We start from the raw sequence: 21,091 nt of genomic DNA, 5'->3' as shown, positions 1-21,091 counted from the left end.
TATATACAAATGCAGTTATGTTAACAGTGACTATAACTGACTATAACAGTTTTAAATAAATAGGATAATATTGTAATGCTGTTTTTCTTTTGACTCAGACATAGATTTTGAAGACTTTTATGTCAGTAAGAGACCTGGGTTTAAAATCATGGATTTCAAGAATGAGAAGCCTGAGCTTCTAGAGCAAATGTTAATTTAATGCTTGGGAGAGTAAGAAGCTGGTCTGACTTCCCTGACCCTCCAGATTGGAGTAGATGTTCCTCCTCTGGGACCTTGGCTGTTCCACCATAGCTCTTACCACAATCTGTTGTTGTTGTCTGCCTACCTAAACCACAGTCCCTTGTATCTATGTCTTTGTTTTCCTTAGGCCTAATATAGTACCTGCCATCTAGTCGGCAATTCAGTGTTTGCTGATTGGATAAATGACTATATGAATGTCTTTGGCGAAATAAGGTGGTTTGCCATGAAGAATTTGCTGCATGTATTCTTTAAAACTATCCTTCTCTGTATGCCATGATTACTTATGTGCCAAATAACCTTTTGGTATTAAATCAGTTTACTAAGGGGATTTTACTGCTGAGAAAAGAAGGTACTATATAACTGGTTGACAGTTACAATTCTGATTATAAATTAATTAAAATATTAGTGTGGTGAGGCAGATGGGTATGAGAATTTGGATAATATGAACCATTTTTACCCAGAGTGTAATTACCACTTTAGGTAAGATAGTATGCAGCTTTTAACTGGGCAGAGATATAGGTGTAGTATGGTGAATAGAAGGCTGGATTCAGCTTTGACCCTGCCTCTTACCAGCTGTGAAATCTTAGGCAAGTCCCATAACTGTTTTAGGATTTAGTTTATTCATTAAATGGCTAATTGGCAGCTCACATGTGGTCCAACGCTAAAATTTTGTGACTGTGAAATAAGAACCATACTTTATCTCAGTCCATTGAGGCCTATCTGTACACTCTTCACTTTCTTACAGTAGACACGTAAATGGACAAAACTTAAGGCAAGAGAGTATGGTTGCCTTATAACTTCCTTGGAAAAACTATAGAATGAAGCACGAGGTAGCATTGTGATAGTTTTTAGAGGGAGTGTGAACCTGAGAACTTCTTTTGCGTTCTTTGCATTATTTCACAACCAATTCTGGATAAAAATCATTTTATCTTGGAGTGCCTGGCTAGCTCACTTGGTAGAACTTGTGATACTTGATCTCAGGGTCATGAGTTCGAGCCCCACCTTGGATGTAGAATTTACTTAAAAAAATTTTTTTTCAGGGCTCCTGGGTGGCCCAGTTGGTTGAGTGTCTGACTCTTGGTTTTGGCTCTGGTCATGATCTCATGTTTTGTGTGTTCACACCCTGCATTGGGCTCCATGCTGGCAGTGTGAAGCTTGCTTGGGATTGTCTTTGTCTCTCTGCCCCTCCCCCACTCACCCTGTCTCTCTCAAAATGAATAAATAAACTTAAAAAACAATTACAGATAATTTTCTGGGGCTCTTGGGTGGCTCAGTCAGTTAAGCATCTGACTTCGGCTCAGATCATGATCTCATTGTTCATGGGTTTGCTCCTTGCATCAGGCTCTGTGCTGAGAGCTCAGAGCCTAGAGCCTGCTTCAGATTCCGTCTGCCCCTCTCCCACTTTCTGTCTGTCTCTTTCAAAAATAAATAAACGTTTAAAAAAATTAAAATAATTTTCTCATTGAAGAATAAGGATATGGCATTTGGGGATGGTGAGTATGTTGATGTACTTAGAATTGGTTCTATCTACCCTCTTCTCTTTTCTCACTCTCAGAAGAATCTCAAGATTCAATCTCATTATCTTTGAGGCACAAAGGTTAGATTGATGATATAACAGAGTTGGAAGACCTGTTTTTCTTCTTGATTTTGAGATACCAAGGAAGATTGTTTTACTTCTGTGTGCTTGATTATTTTTACTAAAAGAAGACAAAAATTTGACTCTTACTATATCATATGCTTTGGGATAATGAGATAATTCTTTGGAATACTATTTTTTTAATTCCATTTTTAAAAATGCATAATTTCTATTAAATGCACAAACCTAAGAGGTATACATAGCTCAGTGAATTTTATGTCATATAATGTATGTGTTATATATGATATATAAATATATATCTTTACATTAATTATATATACATATAATTATAAATACCAATCTGATTAAGTTGTAGAATATTTTCCTCCCTTTAGAAAGTTTCTTTATGCCCCTTTCCAGTCAGTATCCTTTTTTTGAACACTTTGCTTTATTATTAATTTTAAGAAGCCAGTAAGAACAAATCTTGACATACTTTATGTTTCATCAGTAATTTGAGTCTTGAACTCTATAGTAAGGTCTGATCTGTAGAGGATCAGGTCTTTAACCTTTAGAAATAGATAAGGCATAATCATGTTAAAATGTTTTTCTAAAAAAACCTAATCCAGGGTGAAGAGGGAGTAGTTTCACATTGATAAGGTGACAGTGTTGTTTACCGGCATTTTCTTTTCTGTGTAGATTTTTTCCTGTAGGTTTTTGGGTTGTCTGAAAGGAAATTTGTTTGGAAAGTTCTGTGTAGGTGGGAAAAGGAATGTGTTTGGCCAAATGAGTGATGAGCTTGTTCTAGGTCTGTTCTGTTCTTCTTCTACCTGTGCTATTGTGTAACTCTGTGAACAAGGCCTAGCCTCATTTTTTACATCTAATATTTATTCAGTACTTTTTTATCTGAGGCACTGTGCGTGAATCTTTCTGAAGTTTTGTGGTGCTACCTTAGCCTGCACCTGGTACTGTAGCTATTTATTATGTAATCTTGTTTATTAATTTATATATCTATATTTTAGAAGTTTTAGATTTGTGCAAAAGTTAAGCAAAGATAATAGAGAGTTTCTGTATACCAGGTACCCATTTTTCCTTTTTTTTAATTAAAAAATTTTTTTTAACATTTATTTTTATTTTTGAGAGATACAGAGCATTAGCTAGGGAGAGGCACAGAGAGAGGGAGACACAGAATCCAAAGCAGGCTCCAGGCTCTGAGCTGTCAGCACATAGCCTGAAGTGGGGCTCGAATCCATGAACATTAAGATCATGACCTGAGCCGAAGTTGGACACTTAATAAATGACTGAGCCACCCAGTCGGATGGCTTTTTTTTCTTTAATTTTTCTTTGAACGCTTATTTTTATTTTTGAGAGACAGAGACAGAGCATGAGCTGGGGAGGGGCAGAGAGAGAGGGAGACACAGAGTCTGTAGCAGGCTCCAGGCTCTGAGCTGTCAGCACATAGCCTGACCCATTTTTCCTTTCATAACATTTTGTTTTATTAGCTTCATTGAGGTATATTTCACATACTTTAGAACTCACCCATTTAAAGTGTACACCTCAGTGATTTTTAGTATATTCATAGAATTGTACAACTAATTCCAGGGTATTTGCATTTTCGCTGCCTGTCCTAGGCAGCTCTGTCTATGGATTTGCCTATTCTGAACATTTCATATAAATGAACTTCTACAAAATGTTGTCTTTTCTGACTAGCTTCTTTCACTTAGAGTGTTTTCATAGTTTATGCATTCTGTAGCATGTTTCAGTTCTTTTTCATTACCAAATAATAGTCCATTTTATGCATGGACATTTGTTTAATAGTGGACATTTTGATTGATTCTCTTTTTTGCTGTTATGAATAATGCTGCTGTAAGCATTTGTATACAAGTTTTTATGTGGACTCTCAGAAAGAAATCTTAAATTTGAACTGTGCCTGTCAAGAAGAGTCTCCCCGCCCCAACAAATATGTTGGAAACCAAGAGGTAGTCAGGGAAACAGAGGGTAACTTGGGATTTGTATGTTTTAATCCTTTTATTCTTTTTCTCAGCCCCTTAATCTCCACAAATGTTGCAGGTTTTGAAACAGAACATTAAACAAAATTTTTTTTTTGATCTTGAGTACTAAAAAACATTTTCTTTTTGTAAAAGCATGTGTAGAATGAGAGATTACATTAAAATAATCCTTAAGGTCCTATGATTCTTTGATTTATTCTAAATTTTCATTATGATTTGCTGAGATTATCATGGAGGATACCGTTCAAAAAGCTGTAATGTTAGCATTGTAGAACTTATCCCCATTTAGAGAGAGAGCTGTGGTAAAGCAGTTGAGAGGTTCAATTTCCAGCTCTTCCACTTGCTGGCTCTGTGACCTTCAGCATGTCACTTAAACCTCATTTTCCTTATCTGTAAAATGTGAAGTAACAAGTGCCTCACAGGATTGTTGTGAGGATCAAATGAGATAGTGTTAAGAAGGAGTTTGAAACTACAATGTGATATACAAATATGAGGTAATGTCATAAAAAGAGATCTCTAAATCTATAAAAAACAGTAGTTTCCTATTGTCTTTTGTCTTCAATTTACTGATTCTTCCAGCTTCCTATTAATTTCTGATTAGGTTAGACTGGTGATTTCCTTTTCTTCTCAGATTAAGAAAAAAAAATGTGGGTAGCAAGAAAGAAGTTAAGGTTGTTGTGCCAAGGGAAATGAGCAACACCTGCTGTAGCATTCCTAGCAGGAGCCAGGTTGCTGCTCTCACTGCCTATATAGGTGCCTGGCATTTCCTAAAATAAAAAAAAAAAAAATTGAATCTAATACTTAGTTACGCTTATTCTGTATGTTAACCTTAAAAAGAAAATTCAGTTACTTTACCAGCAAAAATAGGTTTATTTGAGAATAGAGAATCGCAACTGCCCTTTTAGAGGAAAGGGGGAAATTGGGAGGGCTGTTATAAACAAAGTTCTGGAGCACCTGGGTGTTTGCATCTGTTAAGCATTCAACTCTTGATTACAGCTCAGGCCATGATCTCTTGGTGGTGAGATGAGGGTAGAACCTGCTTAGGATTTTCTCCCTCTCCCCCTGCCCCTCCCCTTCAGGAACCCCCGCACGCCTAACCCCCCCCCCCCCCCCCCCCCCCCCCCCTCCCCCCCCCCCCCCCCCCCTCCCCCCCCCCCCCCCCCCCCCCCCTGCCCACCCCCCCCCCCCACCCCCCCACCCCCCCCCCACCCCCCCCCCCCCCCCCCCCCCCCCCCCCCCCCCCCCCCCCCCCCCCCCCCCCCCCCCCCCCGTCTCAGAAAAAAAAAAAAAGTCCATTGGGAGTTCAGAGTGTAGTGGCTTTTCATTGGCTGAGTCTCATTGGCTGGGCTATTGCTGGGAGGAGGAAAACCTTTCTTTCTGCTGGGAAGGTAAAGCAGTGGCTAAAATAGTATGGATTTGCATAGTAACTTTCTTCCTATTGGGTCTGCAATTGACTACCAGTGTTTGGGGATGAGAGCTTCTCCTGCTGGTCTCCTGACTCCATTTTAGTGTGTTCATACATATCAGACCCTGTTCTAAGTTTTACACTTATTTTTTTTATTAAAAAATGTTTATTTTTGACAGAGGGTGTGTGCATGCCCACGAACACGAGTGGGGAATGGGCAGAGAGAATCTGAAGCAGGCTCTGAGCTGTCAGCACTAACCCTGGTACAGGGCTCAAACTCACGAGCCATGAGATGATGACCTGAGAAGTTGGACGCTTAACTGGCTGAGCCACCCAGGCACCCCTAAGTATTTTACATTTAATCTTCACAATGATTCTTTGAGGATAAGTACTATGGTAATACATGAGGAAATTGAAGGTTAGAAAATTACTTAATGATGGTTGGTGCTGCAGTACTTTGAAACTTTTCCTTTTGGGTAGAGCTCAGGCTTATATTCTTACCACATTTTTGCAAAAAATAATTACTTCTGTAAGCTTTCAGCAATAGATTATTATACTTTATCTTTAATTACCTCTAGAAACACCTGATAAATTTTGGGATAAGTAAAGGTCCAGGAGTACTGTTTTAGTCCCAATTCTGATTTAGAAAAATCAGAACAAATTGGATTTAGAAAAATTGGAACAAATGAAAGGCATTGGTTAGGCACACTGGTGGTGTTTTCTAAATCCCCTGGTTTCTCAGTTTTAAAAGGAATGCTTTTTTTCATTTTAAGTTTTTGAAATTGTGTGCATTTAATATGGTAGTATTTCTCCTTCAAAAGTTTTTCAAGTAAGTTGTGCCTTTTAATCGGTTAACAAGGTTTAGAATCAAAATGCAGTAATGTTTAGTCCATTTGACTTTATTTTTTAGCTAACACACATTATCACTGTGCCATTCTTGGGCTCCTGTACATAGCCTTTGCATGTTCAGTACTGATAGCTAGATTTTCTGTTAACCAGCTAACATTGGAGTTGCTGTGGGTTCTGAATCTTAACTTCGTTTCTTACTCTTCTTAAACTTTCTGCAAGGATATCTTAATGACTGAGAGATGGAAGTACCTCATTGGCATGTTTTGCTTACTAGCTGTTCCTAATTTAGTGAATCAGCTAGTTGAGGGGGGAAAGCAGATAATTTCACTGGAGACAGGACTGGAGTTAAAAATTTGAAAGTCCAAGGGCAGTTAATGTTTATTGCATAAATTCAGAGCATTATTTTGAGAAACTACCTCCATCTGGTCCTTGTCCCTGTCCTCTGACAACCAGTAATCAGTTCTCCATCTCTGTAGTTTTGTTATTTTGAGGATATTGTATAAATGGAGTCATATAGTATACAACTTTTTGAGATTGGCTTTTTTTTATTTACTAAACATATGACCTTGAGATCTATCTAAGTTGTTACATGTATCAATATCAATTGCTCCTCCCTTTTTATTACTGATGAATATTCCGTAGTATGGATGTACCACAGTTTGTTTAAACATTTGTCTATGGAGAGGGGCATTCATGTTACCAGTTTGGTGTATTATCAGTAATACTGCCATGAACATTTCATGCATAAGTTTTTATGTGAACATATGTTTTCATTCTCTGGGATAAATGCCAGGGAGTGAGACTGCTGGAAGATATGAAAACTGCATGTTTAATTAAAAAAATTTTTTTAATGTTTTTTTTTTTTTAATTTTTTTTTCAACGTTTTTTATTTATTTTTGGGACAGAGCGAGACAGAGCATGAACGGGGGAGGGGCAGAGAGAGAGAGGGAGACACAGAATCGGAAGCAGGCTCCAGGCTCTGAGCCATCAGCCTAGAGCCCGACGCGGGGCTCGAACCCACAGACCGTGAGATCGTGACCTGGCTGAAGTCGGACGCTTAACCGACTGTGCCACCCAGGTGCCCCTTTAATGTTTATTTTTGAGAGAAAGTGCATGTGAGTGGGGGGAGGAGCAGAGAGAGAGGAGAGAGAGAACCCCAAGCAGGCTTTGTGCTGTCATCATGGAGCCAGACACAGGGCTCTATCTCATGAACTGTGAGATCATGACTTGAGCCGAAATCAAGAGTTGTCTGCTTAACCCATTTGAGCCACCCAAGTGCCCCTGAATATTTACATTTATGAGAAACTGCCAAACTTATCCATAACCCGCAATGTAATGAGACTACTAATCGTTTTTTATTGCTTGTTGAGCCTTTTTCGGTCATAGATGCCAAAATTTAAGAAAAATTTATGTGAGAAAAATCATAAAGTGAAAGGTTGATTGATGTAGTTGTTTTAGCAAAATATACAGTTTCTCAGGAGAATAAAATTTTAGTTCTAGATTCTTTGCTTTGGCAGTCTTTTGTTGAAGTTGGTTGAAAAGATTAATAATTTTGAAAAATGAATTAGGTTTGTTACTAAATTTTTATGCTAAGTCATTTGGCCATTTTGGAAACTGAATAATGAGTTTCTTCCTCTTTATCTCTCATAATTTCTTTATAAATATTTATCTTTTCCTAAATTGTTAATAATTTCTGATACTTTAGCCTCTGTTTATAACAAGATGTGTTTACTTGCTTCTTTTGTTTTGTCATGAATTATAATACCCACTGTTTTTTTATGACTTAGAATTGTTGAAACACCATAAGGAACTGTTTGCTTACCATCAAAATAGGCAAGTCCCCTAAGTAACCATATCCATACCCAGGCTTTACTCAGTCACTGTGAAATAGCGTGGGTTTTTTTTAGGCCAAGGAAGCTCTCCAAGAATTTTGTGAATAAGGGTGGGAATTGACCTTGCCAGAATTCATGGGGAAGATGTCTGTCTGCTTGTTTTGTGTGGTGGAAAAGGGTTTTTCATCCAAACGCCCTGATTTCACATTTCTCACTGAGCATTTTTTAAAGTGTCTAGAGATTTTAATTCTTTAAGTGTTAATCATTTTATTTTATTTTTATTTTTATTATTTTTTAAAAAATTTATTCATTTTGATAGCCTGAGCAAGGGAGAGACACAGAGAGAGGGAGAAAGAGAATCCCAAACAGACTCTGCACTCTCGTGCAGAGCCTAACTTGGGGCTTGATCCCATGAACTTTGAGATCATGACCTGAGCCGAAATCAAAAGTTAACCGGTTACTCGGTGCCCTGAGTGGTGCCCTGAAAACCGGACATTTGAATCAAATAGTGTGGTAATTCTGGATATCAAGTTCTCCTGCCTCCCTAGAGTTTGCTGTTTTTGTTATTATTTTTTTATCTTTGCAGGCTGCCTCCATGCCAAGGGTCAGTCTGAGGTGTAAACTTAAGATCTTCTCAGGTCTTTTCTGATCCTGTGCTTTTCCCTAGGAATGTGCAGTCACTTTCTGATTTTACCTGTGTATGCAGTTGATTTTGAATGTCTTAGGTTTTAGAGTCTGTTTCCCAGTAGAGGAAAAATAGAAAAATGAAAGAGGAGGGAAGGGGATGCTAGCTTTTTAAATGCCCTGGAAGTCACTATTGCTGAAGAGGGGAGGGCCTTGTGATAGCTTGGGGGTGGGGGAAGTGCAACAACAATGGCATCTGCTTCTTTGCCACCTCTATGATCAGAAACAATAGTCAGTGACCAGGGCACAGACCTCTGATATTTGGAGGACAGAGTTTGTTTGTTTGTTTGTTTATTTCCGCCTCCCACCCTAGCTCCCACAAGGTTTGTGCAGGCTGCTGTAGGAACTTTGCACAGCTGCCCTTCATGTGGCTGGGTAGGGGCTGGGTAGCTACTACTACTGTGCTGAGTTGAAACTGATTGGATTTATCGTGTAAGCCTTCCCCTGGATTTGCAAGCCGTAAATAGACTCCAGAATTCCAAAATAGTTACATCAGACAGATTCTGCTCTTGCAGTTGTCATCTAGGTGGGTAGCCATTCCTGGTGCTTCCTACTCTGCCATCTTCTCAGCATCCTCTCTTGAGACCTGGGTTGTTGTTGTTGTTAATGTATATTTATTTTTGAGAGAGGGAGACAGAGTGCAAGTGTGGGAGGGACAGAGAGAGAGGGAGAGACAGAATCTGAAGCAGGCTCCAGGCTCTGAGCCATCAGCACAGAGCCCAATGCAGGGCTTGAACCCATGAACTGTGAGATCATGACCTGAGCCAAAGTCGTGGCAGGAGACACTTAGTAGTATGACCTCAGGCAAATCACTTAAGTTCTTTGGGCTTTAGGGAAGTATGAGCTTGTAGGGAAAGCATTTAAACTGGTAATTATTAAGACTCTCTTACCCTGGGGCGCCTGGGTGGCGCAGTTGGTTAAACGTCCGACTTCAGCCAGGTCACGATCTCGCGGTCCGTGGGTTCAAGCCCCGCATCGGGCTCTGGGCTGATGGCTCAGAGCCTGGAGCCTGTTTCCGATTCTGTGTCTCCCTCTCTCTCTGCCTCTCCCCCGTTCATGCTCTGTCTCTCTCTGTCCCAAAAATAAATGTTGAAAAAAAAAAAAAAGACTCTCTTACCCTAAAATACATGATTTTGTAAAATTATGCATGTAATTTTCTTTAATTTTGGAGTTCATTTTTTAGTTCTTTTAGTTCACGTTTTGCCCTGTAAAAAAAGGGCAAAAAACTTCTCAATGTTTGAACATTTCTGTTTACCCAGGATATTTAAATTGTATGTGCAATTTATTTTTTTTGGAGCTTCTTCTTTTTTCCAGTTTGATGTTCCTCTTTGGAGTGCCTAAAAAAACTGTAGGTTTGACTTTTTATTTTTATTTTTTTTTTAAATTTTTTAACATTTATTTATTTTTGAGACAGAGAGAGAGCGTGAACGGGGGAGGGTCAGAGAGAGAGGGAGACACAGAATCTGAAACAGGCTCCAAGCTCTGAGCAGTCAGCACAGAGCCCGACGCGGGGCTCAAATTCACATACTGCGAGATCGTGACCTGAGCCGAAGTTGGACGCTTAAGATTCTGTATTTCTTTTTTTTTTTTTTAATTTTTTTTACGTTTATTTATTTTTGAGACAGAGACAGAGCATGAATGGGGGAGGGGCAGAGAGAGAGGGAGACACAGAATCGGAAGCAGCCTCCAGGCTCTGAGTCATCAGCCCAGAGCCCGATGCAGGGTTCGAACTCACAGACCGCAAGATTGTGACCTGAGCTGAAGTCGGATGCTTAACCTACTGAGCCACCCAGGTGCCCCCTTGACTTTTTAGGAAAACACATGGCTGTTCTAATTGGTGGTAAGTTTGATGGTGAGATCTGTTAGGACTTTTATTCCTTGTTTTGAACAGAAATTTTTTTTACAACAGGTAGGATAACTGCATTTTTCTAATGTTCTGAAAAAGTTCCTGTAGTTACTTGCTTTGCTGGGTGTTCTTATCCACATCAATCCTTTTGGTTCCCTTGGAAGAAGTAAAATACTTTGAAGAACTAGCAGATGATAATTTGGGAGGTCAGTTGTTTCACTTTCCTGTGATCAATAATGATTTGTATTCTTTCCTATGGTAAAGTTTGTACTTTGAGTTATTTGGTTAACTTTTTCATGGTTTCTTCCTCTTTAGGCTAGTGAGTATCTTTTTCATAGCTTTTCAGCTGCACAACTGATGTATTTTCCTTTTCATTAAAGATGTTTCAGATGCTGATATATACAGAATATTCTAGGGATATTTAGAGATGAATTTTTGTCCAGTATTTCCGTTTTATACAAGAGGAAATTGAAGCTCAGATTAATTGCTTTGCTTAAGGATATGTTGCAAACTAATGGCCGAGATGAGACTTAATCCCGGTTTACTGACTCCTACTCATCATATCCTAGTGCAGCATCAGATAATCCAAGTCACTATATTGTTTTTTGGGAGGGGTGGGGGGCAGGGGTTTTGAGGGGATTAGTTTGGGGAGAAATGGGGCTTTAGCTGGAAGGTGGATATAGGGTCAAGAGATGTTTTCTTAAAGTGGGAAAAATTGTATAATGTTTGTATGCTGATGGGAATAATCCAGTATAGATAGGGAGAAATTGGTTAGAGTGAAGAAAGAGTTGCTTATAGTTTATGTTTGAATAAGCATATAAGTAGAGAAGTTGACCATGGTGGGAATACCACCATTTAATCCTTACTAGCAGTAGGGAGTGCTGATGGTATGGATTCAGATGCCGGTGGAGAAGTAGATGTGGTTTAGGTTTGTCTAAGTGCTTATTTTTTTCAATGACACAGGAAGGTAGGCCATTAAGGGACTAAGGATAGAAGAAGGGATGTTAGATTTGAAGAGAGTTAAGAAGTGTGAAACAGTCCTCTGTAAGAATGGGGGAGTGAATATACTAGAGAATTACAAAATCAAATGCCCATTTGAGATTAGTGGACATGAATTTACAGTGTCATTGGGTCAGCATGGAAACATGACTTTTCTTGTCACTTTGTATATGAAATAGGCAGGTAAATTATCCAAGATTGGGGTGTTGCTGGTTGAGGGAAGGAGAAGAAGGCCTAAGAAATTGAATATGTGTATAAGGGAATGTTAATAATGATGGACTATGGAATCTAAGCCAGGGACTTGTTTTAGGGGAAAGGGTTGTATAGAATGGAAGTGGAGTCATTTTAATTCTGTGAATATTCACTCTTTTCAATCAATGGTGCTGGTATAGTCAAATAGAAATGCACAAAAAAAGAATCTCAACCCTTACCTCATAGCATATGTAAAAATTAACTTCAAATGGACTGTAGACCTAAATGTATGACCTGAAATCATAAAACTTCTAGAAGTACCAGAAAAAATCTTTTTTTTTTTTTAAATGAAATTTATTGTCAAATTGGTTTCCATACAACACCCAGGGCTCATCCCAACAGGTGCCCTCCTCAATGCCCATCACCCACCCCCCATCAACCCTCAGTTTATTCTCAGTTTTTAAGAGTCTCTTATGGTTTGGCTCTCTCCCTCTCTTTTTTTTTTTTTTTTTTTTCCTTCCCCTCCCCCATGGTCTTCTGTTAAGTTTCTCCAGATCCACATAAGAGTGAAAACATATGGTATTTGTCTTTCAGTACCAGAGAAAATCTTAATGAACTTGGGCTAGTAAGGGTTTTTTTAAGACACAAAAAGCATGAAGGGGGAAAATTACTAAATTGGATGTCCTCAAATTTAAAATCTTTTTGAGTATTTTTTAAAAAAATATTTATTTTGAGGGGCGCCTGGGTGGCACAGTCGGTTAAGCGTCCGACTTCAGCCAGGTCACGATCTCACGGCCCGTGAGTTCGAGCCCTGTGTCAGGCTCTGGGCTGATGGCTCAGAGCCTGGAGCCTGTTTCCGATTCTGTGTCTCCCTCTCTCTCTGCCCCTCCCCCGTTCATGCTCTGTCTCTCTCTGTCCCAAAAATAAAATAAACGTTGAAAAAAAAATTAAAAAAAAAATATTTATTTTGAGAGAGAGAGAGGGAGACAGAATCCCAAGCAGGCTTTGCTCTGCTAGCGCAGAGCCTGATGCAGGGCTCGAACACACAAACTGTGAGATCATTGCCTGAGCAGAAACCAAGAGTTGGCCCCTCAACCAACTGAGCCACCCAGGCACCCCTAATCTTTTTGTCTTTGAAATTCACTGTTAAGGAAATGAAAAAGACATTTGTAACTGTGTGAGGTGATATGTTATGGTTATCATTTTGCAAAATATACTTACATCAAATCATTATGTTGTATACCTGAACCTAATATAATGTTGTTTGTCGGATATAGCTCACTAAAAAATAAATAAAAAACAAAATGAAAAGGCATGCCCTCAGACTGGGAGAAAATATTTGCAAAACGTATTTGACAGAGGATATGTATCCAGAGTATATAAAGAACTCTTGCAACGCAATAAGACAAACAACCTTGTAAAAAAAGGGCAAAAAACCTCACAAAAACTTGAATAGAAAGTTCATCAAAGAAGATAAATGGATGCCTAATATGCATGTGCAAAGATGCTTAACTTCATAAATCATTAGAAAAGTGTTAACTAAAACCATAATAATGTACTGTTATACTAGAATGGCTATAATTATAAAGATTGGTCCGGTGTTAGTAAGAATGCAGACCAAGTAGGATTCTCATATGCTGTTGGGAATGTGAACTGGAACAGCTGGGCAGTTACTCTAAAATTTAAGTGTAAACTTACCATATGACCCACCCATTTCACTTCTTAAGTATTTATCCAAGAGAAATGAAAGCAATACGGTGGCACCTGGGTGGCTCAAGCAGTTGAGCATCCAACTCCTGGTTTTGGCTCAGGTCATGATCCCAGAGTTGTGGGATCAAGCCCCATGTTGGGCTCTGTGCTGAATGTGGAGCCTGCTTGAGGTTTTCTGTCTCTCTCTCTTTGCCTCCCTCTGCTCTCATATATGCTGTCTCTCTCTCAAATAAAAAAATATAGGGGCACTGGTTGACTCAGTTGGTTAAGTGTCTGACTTTGGCTCAGGTCATGACCTCGTGGTTCATGAGTTCAAGCCCCTTGTTGGGCTCTGTGCTGACATCTCAGAGCCTGGAGCCTGCTTTGGGTTGTATGTCTCCCTCTCTTTTTTTTTTTTTTTTTAATTTTTTTTTCAACGTTTAGTTTTGGGACAGAGAGAGACAGAGCATGAACGGGGGAGGGGCAGAGAGAGAGGGAGACACAGAATCGGAAACAGGCTCCAGGCTCTGAGCCATCAGCCCAGAGCCTGACGCGGGGCTCGAACTCGCAGACCGCGAGATCGTGACCTGGCTGAAGTCGGACGCTTAACCGACTGCGCCACCCAGGCGCCCCTGTCTCCCTCTCTTTTAGCTGCTGAGCAGTTAAAAGGAAAGAATTACTGATACTTAACAATGTGGATGGCTCTTCAAATAATTAGGCTAAATGAAAGAAGTCAAACTTATAAATAAAATAAAGCAGATATACTATATTTAAGTTCTAGAAAACTACTCTGTAATCACAGAAGATAGTTGACAGGAGAGGAGGGTAGGAGTGACAAGATTACACAGTGGGCATGAACAAACTTTTGGGACTGATGGAAATGTCTGTTATCTTGATTATGTTGACGGTTTTATGGATATAAATGTTTTGTTAACTTATCAAATTGTACATGTTAAATAGGTGCAGTTTATTTTATATCTGTTATACCCTAAAGCTGTAATAGACTAGCAGAATGGTGGAGTTAGTAACATGATATTCATTTCTTCCATGCTCTCAAATATAATGCTTAGCAGATAAATCATTTGAGGCCTGTCAATTATTTTTGTTCTTATTATAACATTGTTCTTTTCATGTTAGGTTTTTTTAGTTTCTGTGCTGTGTTTTACTGGACTTTACGAGTCCTGGCACACTTGGTAAGAACTTGGTACTTTTTGATGATGTTGCTAAAACCTAACGGAATAGAAGCGCCTAGGGGTGCATGGGTGGCTCAGTCTGTTAAGTGTCCAACTCTTGATTTCGGCTCAGGTCATGATCTCATGTTTTGTGAGTTTGAACCCTGAGTCGGGCTCCTCACTGACAGTGCGGAGCCTGCTTGGGATTCTCTCCCTCTCTGTCTGCCCCTCACCTGCTCAATCAATCTCTCTCTCTCTTTCTCTCTCTCTCTACAAAATAACTAAATAAACTTAAATAATGTTTTGAGCATTTAGAATGTTCTACACTCACTACTGAAAATACTATTCCTGTTTTCCTGAACATTCTTGAAGACTGACTTCTGTAGTTCACTGAATATATAAATACTTTTTAGATTAAAAAGAGAATTGAATTGCCAGAGTTGAATTTTATCTGGTTAAGGTATTAGTGAGATGTGAAATAGAATAAAGATTATGGAAATTAATTGGTATGTGGTGAATCAGAAACTTATAATTCTTAATTTGTAACTTTTTGGTTATCATATTTAGGTATTTCTAATTTACTTGTGTAGTTTCTTATTGTTGGGTTGAGGGCAAGGAGAAATGCTGGGGAGGGAGTGAGGGTAATGTAATTATTACAGGAAAAGGAGAGAGCTCTGTGTTTTTATTTTTTTTTTCTTTTATTCTTTCTATTGTTATTAGTAGATATCATTAGGGAACAATTAATTCCAGGGACTGTGAAAAATATGTTCTGTGCATTATTTTATATAATTCTCACAACTCTAGGAAGTAGGTCTCATTGCCATTTTACCAATGAGGGAACTGAGACTTAACATCTAAGATTTTACAGAAAGATAAACAGCTAGTAAGTGTCTTTAAATAACTGGCTCACTCCAAAGATCAGGGTCTTAACACTGCTGAATTTCTCTCATTGTTAATAAGACAGTCTTGTCCAGGATTTAAAAAAGAAACATCCCTTTGAATGTCCATTAGCCCTGGAGAATCTGTTTAAAAACATACAGATACATAAACACATGTGACCCCTTTTAGGAAAATCATTCTTTTGGAAGTATTCTTCATTAGGAGAAACAGTTTCTTAGAATTGAAAGTGCTAGAGATTTGTAAACATTTTTGTGAGCGTATAATATTTTTTTAAAGTCAGGCAGTAAGAAGAAAGCTGAGATAAAATACAGTCTGTGAAAGGAATCCCTGAATCACCAGACATTCTTTCATTGACCCTGCTTCTTGCTTTAATGTGACACTGTTTCTTAGTATTTTACATTTTCATGTTTGTATGTTCATTCATTGACTAAACAGCTTAAGAAGTCACTGTACCTACCTGTTCTTTGTAGTCACCATGCTTTTAGTGAGGTCCTCTTTCTTTGGCCATATTTACAGAGTATACACAAGCAAGTTTGATAAAACTGTATTTATGACTGAGGAGAAGGCATTATTCAAAGTGATAAATGTCTATTGAACTTAATGTGTCTTTCTCATTTCTTTATTAACTCTTGAGTTTCTTACCTATTCATTTGGTCAGTAGTGCTGTATGAAACGTGGAGGTCAACAGAAAATTTTGTTTTGAGTGTGAATGACTGGGTTGGGAAAAGATGTTGCTGAATCACGAATTCCCTTAGGAGGTGGCTGAAAAATGTTGCCCCTTACAAAATAGAAGCATGGGGAGAAATAATGACTTCAAGAATAGAACGGTTGAATAAATTTTCAGTGTAGCAATGCATAAGGTATGTGTTACCATTGAAACCATCTCAAATGACCTACAGTGAAGGAGAAAGAGCATAAATTGGAGACGTTTTTAAAATCTGAAAAACATGATTAGATTTTATTTCTAAACTTTGTGTTCATTTATTTATTCTGGAGAGATTTAGGATTAGCTTTGGGGCAGGTGAACAAAATTTGACATACTCAGCGTGTATTGAAATGTAACATGTTATATGAGTATTGTGTTTTTTCCTGTTTCTTTCAAATGACAAATTGTGAATACTTGATGTAAGAAATTTGAAATTAGGATTTTTTAAAAAAGATAAACTTTTTCAAGATTATACCAGAAGGTTTGTAGAATCTATTTTGGCTCTTTCTTGATTTTCAGTGATCTTAATAGGAATTGTCTTCAGTTAGTTCATTTATTTTGTTACTTATTCCTCTGCTGTTCAAAGTCAGGAATTTTATTTTGATAGTCCTTTCTATGCTTGGGTCTCAGAAGGAAGTCCCTTGTAAAACCAAGTATGATGTAGCTGACATCATTCAAAGCATTAGTTGTTGTATGTGATGAAAAATGAAAAATAGCTTGAAGTATATGATATTTAAGTTTCTTTTGGATATGTTTGGAGAGAGAGAGAATTGCCATAGGAGGAAACTTAAAGAATTTTATTCTTAGTTTGAAAAGAACATACACGAGAAAACTTTTTCCCCCCTTTTGCCTGCCCTTACACTGAAGTATTTGGGAGACACCGACCTTCCCGCCCCCACCTTTCCTCACAGGTCACATGATGTTTTTCTTTTGAAGGTTTTTCAAGATATTTTCCCTGCTATTTCAGGACTCTTGCCATTGTACATTCTTAGACTCTTCGGGGATATTTCTCTGGCCTCTTCTGAGAACCCTTGTCAAAACTGCTTAACTAGGTGATTAAATGCTCCCTCTTTCAGCTTCATTTGGAAGGATTTGCCTCATTTCCTTTATTGGTTATTAACTATTCACTTTTGATAATAGATACCTGGTTTATACTTTATAGTATTTACTTGTGCATCTTTATTTCAAAAAGTATTTGAGGATTATAGGCTTCTTAGAAAACCCAGATATCTTTCCTTTCCTCCCCTTCTTCTTGAGATTGTAATTACCCATGGGAGTAAAGAGTAATCTTTTTGGGAGTTGGTGGGAATATCTGTAGACAGATTAATTATAGATTATCTATACTTTTTCATCAAGATATTCTCTCTCCCTTTTTTCTTCTATTAATATGGTTTTTCTATGTTTCGTACTTGCTTATTTGTACATCTTTAACCCACACACAACACAAAATGGGATTTAAGACCTGACCCATATAGGAGTTCTAGAGCATTCTTAATGCACTGTGATTCATAATCTAGGCTTGTTTTTAAAAAAGCTATCCTTTACGTATGCTGAATAACTAGCCTCATATATATCCTCCCCTCTCTCCATTTTTCTTTTCTGTGGGGACCAGGCTATGTCTTCAGAATAAAAAGGGGTCTAATTTTCAGATCATAGGTGTCATCAAAGAAGGGAGTATTTTGACGGTTAAGAGCTTTCATTTTTATTAGTTCATGAGTTAAGTCAGAATGCTAAAGTAGAGGATTCACTTCTTCATCAGTTTCCTTCTTAGACCAGATTTTGGGATGCAGATCAAAAGATGCAGGTGGTTATAAGTTCACAAGTTGTATTAGAACTAAGGCAGAATGAACCAAGGATGTTCTTGTGGATACCTTTCAGGAATGGTAAGAGAAGAGGGGAGAGGCAGAAAGACAAGGTAAAAACTACCAATGCAAACCCTGGATTTGATTTGTACGTTCCTGAAAATGAAGTTTAAAAAATAAACCCAAAACCTAGTGAATTTATTCCTCCATCTGCATTATAGGATTTGTAGGTTTCAAACATTTTCTGTATACATATTCATGCCTAATATAAGCTCTGTGTGGATGCTAAATGACAAGTAGTCCACATTCTGCATGTCTATTCCTGTATCTTCATTCACTCCTAAAATTCATGGCAATGTTATTTCCACCTATGTTATTTTTCTAAATTTTTGTAGATTTTTCATAGTCTGTATTAGGCTAAGGGATTTCCCTTCTCTTAATTTTTTTGAGAGTATTTGTCATAAATGTTGAATTTACTTCAATGCCTTTTCTGTATCTGTTATGATCATACGGCTTTCTTACTTAGTCTGATACTGTGAATTAACATTGATTGCTTTTTTTAGTGTTGAGTCAGCTTTGCATCCCTGGGGCTAATATTTTTTTTTGGTTTTCATATATATATGTTCACTTAAGAGTATTGATCTGTAATTTTTTTTTTTTGGTAATGTCTTTGTTTTATTTTAGTATTAGAGTAATGTTGGCCTCATGAAATGAAATGTTCCCTCTTCTATGAGATTTTGCAGAATCATTATTTCTTCCTGAAATAGTTGGTAGAATTAATCAGTAAAACCATCTGGGTCTGGATTTTCCCTTTTTTTGAGGGGTTACTACTACAAATTCACTTTATTTAGATACAGAGTTATCCAGGTTATCTATTTCTCCTTGTATAGGTTTTGTAGTTTGTGTCACCTTTGAAGGAATTGGTTCATTTCATCTAAGCTATCAAAATTATGGGCATAGAGGGGTTTGTTGTATTTATTACCCTTTTAATATCTGTTGTGTCAGTGTTAATGTCCCCTCTCTTTTATTCCAGTTAGTGGTAATTTGTGTCTTTCCCATTTCTTGGTTAGCCTGGCTACAACTAGTTCATTAATTTTATTGATCTTTTCAAAGAACCAGCTTTTGCTTTCATTTATTTTTCTCCATTGTGTTTCTGTTCTCAGTTTCATTGATTTCTGCCCTAATTTTTATTATTTTTTTCTTTCACTTTCACTTTGATTTAGATTTAATTTGATCTTTTAAGTTTCTTAAAGTAGAAGCTTAAATTATTGATTTTAGGTCTTTTTTAATACAGTAAAACCTTGGTTTGTGAACATAATTCATCACGGAGACATGCTTGTAATCCAGAGCTCTTGTGTATCAAAGTGAATTTCCCTATAAGAAATAATGGAAACTCAGATAATTCATTCTACAACCCAAAAATATTCATATAAAAATGATTACAATACTGTAATCTAATATAAAATAGTAGAGAAAATACAAAATATAAAGAAAAATAAATTAGCCTGCACTTACTTTTGAAAACCTTCCTGACTGGTGTGAGAGGAGGAGGGTTCACTATCACTAATGGAATCACTGCTATCTTTTGGCCCAATGGAATCTTTTTCTGCATGGGGGCCATTGTATACACTCACAAAGATGTTGACTACAGTACAGTATTAATCAACTGCTGTCAGATACTGTATTTAATGTAACTGGCAACAAGGCAGCAGAGGAAAGGGTCTATGTCTGCAGGCAGCCTGACCTAGAATGAAGCAAAGCATTCCTAAGCTTACTCTTGTATGGAAAAGCAAAGGACTGTCTATAGGTGCTTTGAAGTGACAAAAAAATACACTAGTGCCAGTTGTGGGTACCTTCCAACCTTCTGAAAAACCCTGATTTCTGCCAAATGCTGTGGCCTGAGACGGAGCATCTGAGCATGGGAGACAATCATCCACAATCCTGCAGAGACAGCGGGAGAGAGAAGAACCATTGGCTCAGTTGTGATCATGTAATCATGTGATGTTCGGTGTCACATACTACTTGTATTACAAGACATCACTCATTAAGTTAAAATTTATTAGAAATGTTTGCTCGTCTTGCAGAACACTCACAGAGCAAGTTACTCGCAATCCAAGGTTTTACTGTATATGCATTTAAAACTAAATTTTTCTCTGGGCACTGTTTTAACATCCCACAAGTTTTGATGTTCCATTTTCACTTATTTGAAAATATTTCTGTTTTTTTCTAGGCTTCCTCTTTTACCCATGGGTTATTTAGGAGTATATTGTTTAATATCCAAGTATTTGGGGCAACTTTCCCAGATCTTTTGCTAATTTATTTTAATGTAATTTCATTGTGATCTGAGAATGTACTTTACATCATAAAAAACAATATTTTATTTTTTTAAATTTTATTTTTTATTTTTTAAAATTTACATCCAAATTAGTTAGCATATAGTGCAACCATGACTTCTGGAGTAGATTCCTTAGTACCCCTTACCCATTTAGCCCATCCCCCCTCCCGCAACCCCTCCAGTAACCCTCAGTTTGTTCTCCATATTTATGAGTCTCTTCTGTTTTGTAAAAATACTGAATGCTTTACGAATTTGCGTGTCACCCTCGCACAGGGGCCATGATAATCTCTGTATCGTTCCAATTTTAGTATATGTGCTTCCGAAGCGAGCACAAAAAAATAGTGTTGAGATTTATTTTATGGCACAGAATATAATATGTCTTTGTGAGGGTTCCAAGTGCACTTGAAAAGAATGTATATTTACCAGTTACTGGGTAAAGTGTTTTGCAAATGTCATGTAAGTTAGGTGGTAGTACTATTGAGGTCTCCTTCCTGATTTTCTGCCTACTTGTTTTAACAGTTACTGAGTTGAAAGTCTTTTTATCTATTTATCTATTTATTTATGTTATGTTATGTTATGTTATGTTATGTTATGTTATGTTATGTTATGTTATGTTATGTTATTTTAGAGAGAGAGTTAGGGGAGAGGAGAAGAGAGAGAGAAAGAATCCCAAGTAGGCTTCAAGCTTAGTGTGGAGCCCAATGCAGGGCTTGACTTTATGACCTCATGACCCTGAGACAAAATCAGGAGTCAGACGTTCACCTAACTGAGCCATCAGGCACCCCAAAACTCTTTAACTATAATTGTAGATTTGTCTGTTTCTCTTGTTAGATCCATCAGTTTTTGCCTCATGTATTT

At 37.7% G+C, this 21,091-nt stretch overlaps 1 protein-coding gene and 1 non-coding gene across 4 annotated transcripts in view; one reads left to right on the top strand and one right to left on the bottom strand.

Moving 5' to 3' along the window:
- The window catches only part of TMCC1 (transmembrane and coiled-coil domain family 1), a 248,172-nt gene that overhangs the window by 25,967 nt on the left and 201,114 nt on the right, over positions 1–21,091 (top strand). The window lies entirely within an intron of this gene.
- Positions 20,462–20,565, bottom strand: LOC122488786. The gene has a single exon (XR_006298709.1). It is a non-coding gene; the product is annotated as a U6 spliceosomal RNA (small nuclear RNA).

The sequence above is a fragment of the Prionailurus bengalensis genome, chromosome A2 (genome assembly GCF_016509475.1).
Source record: "Prionailurus bengalensis isolate Pbe53 chromosome A2, Fcat_Pben_1.1_paternal_pri, whole genome shotgun sequence".
Classification (NCBI taxonomy): Eukaryota; Metazoa; Chordata; class Mammalia; order Carnivora; family Felidae; genus Prionailurus; species Prionailurus bengalensis.
This window is presented reverse-complemented; position numbering and strand designations above follow the sequence as displayed.